At 44.2% G+C, this 8613-nt stretch overlaps 1 long non-coding RNA gene across 4 annotated transcripts; it reads right to left on the bottom strand.

Moving 5' to 3' along the window:
* Positions 1–3570: 3570 nt before the first annotated feature.
* LOC125543901 (uncharacterized) lies at positions 3571–8371 on the bottom strand. Of its 4 annotated transcripts, none has more exons than XR_007299028.2 (6): positions 7557–8371; positions 6725–7313; positions 6560–6639; positions 6249–6362; positions 4500–6174; positions 3571–3850 (listed from the first exon to the last, which is right to left on the bottom strand). It is a non-coding gene; the product is annotated as an uncharacterized LOC125543901 (long non-coding RNA). The 4 variants fall into 4 exon arrangements; XR_007299029.2 differs by having other exon boundaries at positions 3571–6174; positions 6725–6907; positions 7117–7313; positions 7557–8370; XR_007299026.2 differs by having other exon boundaries at positions 3571–6174.
* Positions 8372–8613: the final 242 nt, after the last annotated feature.

Here is an 8613-nt window from a genome sequence, read left to right as displayed (position 1 = left end):
CAATTTGTCAAAATATGCAGCTAGAAATCATTAGCTCTATCTAATTTTTGCAACTAAAATTCAGTAATTAAGCATAGATTTGATTCATAGATTAAGCATACGTTCTTAATTTATACAAACAGTTCAACTCGACGGCTGAACCGACCAAACTTCTCTCCAATTGTTGCCAACCACGTACTGAAATAGCTAGTTCAACTATATATATGTGTGTGTGTATGTGTGTGTGTGTGTGTGTATACTAGCTAATTTTAAGTATGTTGTACAGTTCGACCACACATCTATAGTTAGATGAACTGAACAAAATAGCCCCTAAATACTACTACTACCACGGAGGGGCTTTGTGCTACTTCCGACAGCCTCTCCTCTGCCGAGCGCGCTCACCCGCTCAGTAAGAAGAGGTAGAGGAGGAGGAGGGGCCTACCGACGAGCTGGACAAATGCAATACGGCGCCTGCCGCTGCTGCATGTTCAGCGACGCAGGACTCGCCGGTCATGAGGGTTTTTATAGCAGGCTAGTAAGCATTGGGATTTTGTGGGATTTCACCGAGTCGGGTGGGTAGCTTGCGCGGGAACCTGCAATGTTGCACAGGAACGGGCTCACCGACGATTCATTGGCTCCACCGTTTGGCCAAAAGAACGCCCCCGCGCGCTGTGCAAGCTTGCGCTGTAAGGCGTCTGCGGCAGCGGGGTGACAAGACGTGCCAGAGGAGGACGAGAGGACACGTACACATACAGTTAATAAAAAAAACGTTTGCGATTTAATTACCTACTATACCCTCGTCCTGGTTTATAAGTAGGATTTAACTAATAAAATACGAATGTATGTCGCCAAAGATTATATCGTTGGAGTCATGTTTGAACATAGTTTCCAGCTATACAATTTTTGTAACATGCATTAACATTTTTTTGGTTAAATTTAAAGTTATATACCAGCAAGCGTTTGCCCGCAACACACACGGCTTATTCCATCACAAACAGCTCGGATGGATCAACTGTATGCCACGTATCGCACACGCAACTCTAATCTGATTCGTGCTTGATGTCTCCGACATCGCTCGCACAGTTCATCTTATTTTCCACATATCACTGTGCCGTCCTCTGCTCGCGTCCCTCGGCAAGCTCTACTCGCCATTAGGCGCTGCAGCGCGATGTGCTCGCCGTTAGGTGCCGCGGCGCGCTCTGTCGCGTCCATTGGTGCGCTCTGCTTGCGTCTGTCGGCGCGCTCGGCTTGTGGACAACTTTTCCTTGCGCGTTCAAATGCTATATGCATATATATATATGGTTGCTCGCCATTGAGGCAACCGCTGAGCGCTCTGCTCGTGTCCCTCTGCGCGCACTCTGCCAGCGGTTGGGCGTGTGCATGATCACGTCGGGGGCCCCATATGCATGCGGTTGCACACCGCGCGTTGCCACGCGATGCAGTTACGTGCGGCACGATGGAGTTACGCGCTGCAAATTAGAACTCCATCAGGGCCTGCCGATATTCCTGGTCGTCCGGCTCCCCCTTTAATTCTCGCGGCCATTATAACCTTAGTCTCTTCAACCTTTCGATCACGCCCCACAACACAACAAGCACACCCACGACGACACATAGAGAGGGGATGTCCAGTGGCGCTCCAATGGAGTTCGGCAAGCATAGAGTGGATACCCACGCGAGGGAGACGGATCTCTCGGTAGTGTACACAATCGACCCGGCTGTGGTGGACGACTACATCAACAGCGTTGAGCAGTTGCTTGCTGGAGACAAGTAGAAGGTGGTCGGCATCGACCACCAGTACACCGCCGGTCGTTCCGGCATAGATCAGAAGGTTGTCGTCGCCCAGTTGTGCGTGCGCCATCATGTCCTCATCTACCACTACTGCATGGCCACAGAGCCTTGCGACCGTTTCAGCAAGTTTGTCAACAACACCGACTACAAGTTCGCCACGGTGAAAACCAAAGACGATGTAAATGTGCTCAGCGTTACGGGCTTGGCCTGCAAGAACCTTGTCGAAATCTGTGACCACTACAGGGTCTGGGGAAGCACGAAGGACTCCCTGATCGAACTCGCCTCGGCCATCATCGACCCCTACTACGAAAAGATGAAGCAGGATTACCAGAGAACAAGCCCATATCCTGGCACAGGGCCTGGATGAACCTCACCTCAGGTTCGTGGCAAAGAGCGTGTACACATGCTACGAGATGCACAGGTGGATCGTTGACATGAGGAAGTGCCTCGTTACCCAAATCGACGAGCCCGGATCGAGCCACAAGTAGAGCAAGCGTCACAAGAAGTAGATGATGATCAGATGATCGTTTATGCTAGTTAATCATGCATGTAATATATACTTTACTTTATTGGTGTGTGGAAATGTCATGTGTGTAGTAGCCACCTATGTAATTATGCATGTGATAGTTTACTTTGGTGTGTGCAAATGCCATGGTTGTAGTAGCCACCTATGTAAGTGGATGTTTAATTTGATTATGCAAGCATGTCCTTATAAGTGTGTGTGTGTCTATATATATATATATATATATATATATATATATATATATATATATATATATATATATATATATATATATATATATATATACTAGTTGACCCATTGCGCCAAATGGCGCAGAGACCTGCTGAAGACATGTTGTCGATGAAAATAGTTTCATACTGCAAGAACCTTCAACTAAAGCCATGTTCGTGATGAAAATATTTTCCTTACTAAGGACAGGCCATGTATATACAATCAGTTTAGTTCTGGTCTGCTAAATCCATATGCGCCTTGAAAAAAAACATGGTTTAATTTGCAGAGCCTCACGTGTTTCAAGTAAGAATAAGAACTACGAATCTTTTTGTGCGATTCAAACACATTTCTAGAGAGAGAGAGAGAAGCATACCCCTCTCTCATTATGATTATTATTAAAATGTATTAAATTAGAAATAGACAATTTCATTTACTTGAAGCACTCGAAGAAAGAGAACTTAGAAATACTTTTACACAATGCTCATTTAACCTGTGAAGGACTACGCAATGCTCATTTAACCTGTGAAGAACAAAAATATTTCACCATCTCCGAATGATGAACTAAACTAAATAAGAAATATATACAGTAAATTCATTCAAAGTAGAAAAGGGATACATGGTGTTATCTTAGTAAAAGAAATTACATCATTAGAAGAGAAAAGGGAAGAAAACCAAACATGAGATTGAGTTTTGAAAATATTTGACTGTGCTAGTAGAAGTAGGTTTTAGCAGCATTAGGGTAGCATGCATATTCTGTTATCTTATTCAGGTAACATAGAGCCAAATGGCGCAAGGTATATGACATACAACTTTACCACGAAGATGCGATGTGATATCTTCCTTGTCCTAATGTTCAAACATATTTGGAGATCAAACCCATAATTGGTGTCACCTGTCTTAATTAAAACCCAAGACACCTACCTTGTGCAACATGGCCTTTTACAATGGGAACAATTATTAGCACAAACAGAGTTCGGATATTACATGTTACATAAGACTTTAGCTTGAGAAACTGTCATGTTATAGGTGTATAAATTTTCTACTTTTAATCACAGCAGCAAACAAGAACCTTCTTAAATGGCAAACTCCCTTATGCATATCTGTTTCAAAATTCAACTTGTGAACACAGGCAAAACATTTTATCAATGCACACTAAAATATTGAACTCACATAATAGTCTAGTTGGGAATCCAAATGATTGACTTTGACACATCAGCATACACTCAAATCATAGAAAATTTGTTCTTTCCGGAAATGGAAACTAACATCAACAAGTTACATGCTCCATCCGCCCTTTGGACTGCTCTCTCCTCATGCCTCCCCTTCAATCACTCACCATATTAATAACACCTGAATACGAAAAACCACTTATGAATTATACAGGCATGCAAAATATTGTATATTGTGAAGCATAGCAATGCCACTAAGTAAGATGGGCACTCTCATATTTAAAAACAGAATATAATAAACTATGTATTAAAGAGATATGGTCTAGAATGGTCTAATATAAACCCATATATTTTCTATAAAAAGTTTCCTTTTTGTGAACTATAATGTCTTTAAAAGATAGGTCAAATTGTTAAAAACTGACATGTAAACAACAAACACAAACTATAGCCAGTCACCAGTCAGCAAAGCCCTATTTTTTGCAAGGCCAACATCACGGCAACCATCACTCATGGCCTGCCTTGGAGGCACGACGTGAAGGTTGCCAAAGGTCAGCGCTACTACAGGTGTTTCTATTCACATCATCAATAGTTCATGTATGGACCTATTAGGTAATTCCAAGTTTTCATTCAGATTTATCCTCTTCAAAGGATATGGGGTACACAGTAGCTGGACGGGGAGCTGCAGCCTAAGACAACCTGAATCAGCAAATATAGAAACTACCCTGTAGTTCTAAAGATCTGAAATACAACTGCATGGACAAAGTTTTGCTGCGAAAGAATCGTATGTGTATATACAGGAGCGTGTTGTTGATTCCACAGAGAAAATTTACCATCAGCTAAGTTGGTCCTTTCGTTGTGCATGAACTCATACACAAGTATGTTCTTCCTGTCTTGCTGACTGTAACCAGTGAATGTTACCAGGTTCCAATTACGTATTCCAGAAAGCAATGCTACCTAAAACATGTAGACCTTCACAGGAGACTACTCCCTTCGTCCCACAATAAGTGTCAACTCTAGTACAACTTTGTAACAGAGTTGAGACACTTATTTTAGGATGGAGGGCGCACATGTAAGCCAGCCAACTCATCAGGACAACATCGGTAAGAAAAGAAATGCATGAGCATATGGTACATTGTCATGCAACGATGCAATCATAGCATGATATGGCTGTTCAGTAGACCATTACAACAGACCACAAGAGGGGATGTGCAGATACAGAATGCAAAGGAAATTTCAAAAAGCAGGAACTGAAATTGCAGAAACATAAAAGAAGGATTACTACTAATCTAAGATAGTGAGGAAACAATTGTCATATGCTCAAAGCACATTAATAGGTCATTGGATAAAGAAAAAAACAGAATAGTCAAACATATCAGGATCTTTTTTCACAACAGGACCAAACCATACTATAAAAGCAGAAACAAGTAAACACATGAGAAGGTGCACATAAATTTAACTACTTGGCATAACATAACATAAGTTCATCATCTAACAACAAGAGCCTACACCGGTATATAATTACAGAAGATATTATGTATGCAGATATGATGATATATAACCCTATTCGATTATTCAATTTGATGTGATGCTAAGAAGCACACATCTGAGCCGTCTATTTCTTTTCTCAAAGAAAATAACACCAGGTTTATTTTTAGTAAGAAGTGCAACAACAATCATGCCTCAGTTGATAAATAATAAAGGAGTACTCGGAATATATACAAACTTGACTCAAAGAGCATTGTATTGTCCATTTTGAACATAAATCAAGCAAACCAACATGGGCTCTCCACAAAAACTGCACTATAATTCTTGAGATGGGCTGAAAGAACAAGGCAAGTAACCTGCAACCAAATAAGAGGATGCCATAATTGCTAGTGAGGCCTGCCCCAAAACCTAAGTTGCGCTGTTACCTACCCCTATTCTGTACATATAGTGGAAAAGTGTCCAACCAGCAGCATATTCAAAATCTACAGCTCCTTGGAAGAAGGCCCTTCTCCATAGTAACTAAGCAAGCTTACGAAGGTCTTGTGATTTTATTTGAACAAGGCTATTATGTGGAAGTAAAACCATTCTAATAACTATGGAGCTGCAAAGGTATACTCCAAACAATGATGAGATACAGTGACAATTCTGGTACAGAGCATAATGATAATGTTCATGAGATACATACAGTGAAAACTGTGGTATGGGAATGGCCAATTAGGATCCCTGGTCTTTAACAAATACCTAATATCCAAACTTCCAATTATTATGGAATGATGCATATGTGTATGTAATTAGCTGCACGTACACTATATTCCTTCATTTGAAAACACTTGTCCTTAACCTCTCAAGTTTTAGCTAATTAATCAGTCACATATAATTGTCAGCATATATTATAGGCAGATAGAAGTACGTGAACAAACTCTAGGACATGGCATCGTGCTTCTGTCAGGAGGATTCCCGGAGCAGGTGAGCAGCTACGGCAAGCTCCTCTGTAGTCGCCTTCACCTCCTCCATGTACACCTATGTGAAGAACAAGAGGAACAAATCATAAGCTTAACTAACATTTGGCATCTCGTACTGCTAAGAAACCACACCTGAAAGCTATCGTCCTCCCCTAAGCACTCCTCCTTGTGCATTTATACAAACAACTATCGTCCTCCCCTGAGCACTCCTCCTTGTGCATTTATACAAACAGCTAGTGCTCGCATCTGCAATCTCAAAGGCAAAACGAGATAATTAGAGAGAGCGAGAGAGAGAGAGAGAGAGAGAAAGAGATTTTGTAGGGGACTCACACGCACACTTAGGTGTCAAGGATGTCTATGAATCAGATATAAATTCTTTATATATTGGCGGAGTATGGCATAAAAAGCACACTGAACAAAACAAGAACATGTGCTTTTCTTACCTAAGTTGCCATGCCGCTGCATTAGCTAAGCCTCCATATCTGGCCACAGGCCACCGGCGTCATCGCTCACACATACCACCCTGCGAGCCACAACCATATCATTCCTCCCGAATCACAGAGAGAGAAAGAGAGAGAGAGAGGGAGAGAGAGAGAGAGAAGACGTACATGTGGATGTGGTTGAACAACGCTATGAAGGTCCAACCGCGCAGATCAGGGGGAACCAGGGAGGCAACCTTATTGCGTCAGCTACACCTAGCTAGCTAGCGCCTTGCTGCAGCAATAGCAGTCACCGCCGCTTCCTCGGCTGTGAGCCATTGATGCACCCTGCTCATAACTTGATATACCCCTCTGCAGCCACATAAAATTAACATGTTCTTGGAAATTTGAACAACAATTTAGCACACAAAAAACTTTGCAAGTAGCAACATAATATTATATTCAAAGGTACATTTTGTATGCCATGTTGAAAGACCAAGCTCATAATTCAAAAAAGTATTTTCTAACAAATGAAGATCTTTGAAAGTTTATGAAAATGGAATTGGCAGGAAAAGACGCACTTGAGTCTCCATGTTTTTTTCTAACAAATGAAGAGGCATCTCTGAAAGCTGCTGAAAATGGAATTGGCAAGAGAAAATGGCAATTGAATCTTCATGTTTTTCCTCGAAACCAGGCCAGTCTGCACCCTAGCAACACAAATTCAGATCTGCTATTGTTGCCGCAGGAACATTTGGCCCCATTTCATCTCCACCCCCTCCTAGTTGTGCGGACAACATCAGATTCGGACAACTCATAATTTAGCCAAGATAAACACGTTGATCGTGACCACAAGATTCACATCAGATCAAAGTACATCTAAGAAAAACTAAAAAACAAAATTTCTCTCGATATCAACATTAGAGAGTCCATCTATTTTCAAAGTAAACTACGTGATATGATAAATACTAAAGCAGAATACATATTGTACAAAAGACGTAGAGAGGGGGTAGGTGAAGCTCACCTTGTCACCGACATCGTCTCCCTCTTCCTTGGAATGGACCACCTCGGCGAGCCTCTACTGTCTAGCAGCCACCGTCGCTGCCATTCCCCTACCACTGAGAGCTCTCGGTGAGGTGGACCGGGCTGTGTCGATGGATGAGGGAGGGAAACAGTGGCATGAGAGAGAGAGAAAGAGAGAGAGAATGGCAGCGCCACTGCAGCCGCCGAGGCTCCGGTGGGGTGGCCGGATGAATGCTTTGTGGCCGTTCCTCGCCTGTGGACCACCTCGTCCAACCGCTGTCACCAACCCCATGCTCTGCCGCCACCATTTTTACTCCTCGTATGGGATGCAGATCCGGGGAGGAGGAAGGAAGCAGAAGAGGCAGGAGGAGAGGGTGGGATGCGGCGGCGGACGAGGGAGGAGGAGGAGGAGGGTGGGATGCGGCGGCGGACGAGGGAGGAGGAGGAGGAGGGATGCAGATCCGGGGAGGAGGAAGGAAGCAGAAGAGGCAGGAGGAGAGGGTGGGATGCGGCGGCGGACGAGGGAGGAGGAGGAGGAGGGTGGGATGCGGCGGCGGACGAGGGAGGAGGAGGAGGAGGGATGCAGATCCGGGGAGGAGGAAGGAAGCAGAAGAGGCAGGAGGAGAGGGTGGGATGCGGCGGCGGACGAGGGAGGAGGAGGAGGAGGGTGGGATGCGGCGGCGGACGAGGGAGGAGGAGGAGGAGGGATGCAGATCCGGGGAGGAGGAAGGAAGCAGAAGAGGCAGGAGGAGAGGGTGGGATGCGGCGGCGGACGAGGGAGGAGGAGGAGGAGGGAGGGATGTGGCTGCTGTGGATTGGGGCTAGGTCACCCACGACGTCTGCGAGATGCGCGGCACGCGGGGACAGGTCCATTCGCACCCATGAATGGTTCACCCAGCCAATAGGAAGGCTGGACGAGCCCACCAGTCATGGACGTTAGAAAATTACAGTGCAGTGAAAACCAGAGTAAACACCCGAGGCTTAGATCGGGCGGCTGAGACACATTGGTTGACCAAAATGACTTCCATCAAACGACCAACGAAGATGCAAATCGAGGG

This window comes from Triticum urartu, chromosome 6A (assembly GCF_056163025.1).
Source record: "Triticum urartu cultivar PI428250 chromosome 6A, HENAU_Tu73, whole genome shotgun sequence".
Taxonomy (NCBI): domain Eukaryota; kingdom Viridiplantae; phylum Streptophyta; class Magnoliopsida; order Poales; family Poaceae; genus Triticum; species Triticum urartu.
Note: the sequence above shows the minus strand (reverse complement) of the source record. Positions and strands in the feature narration are given on the sequence as shown.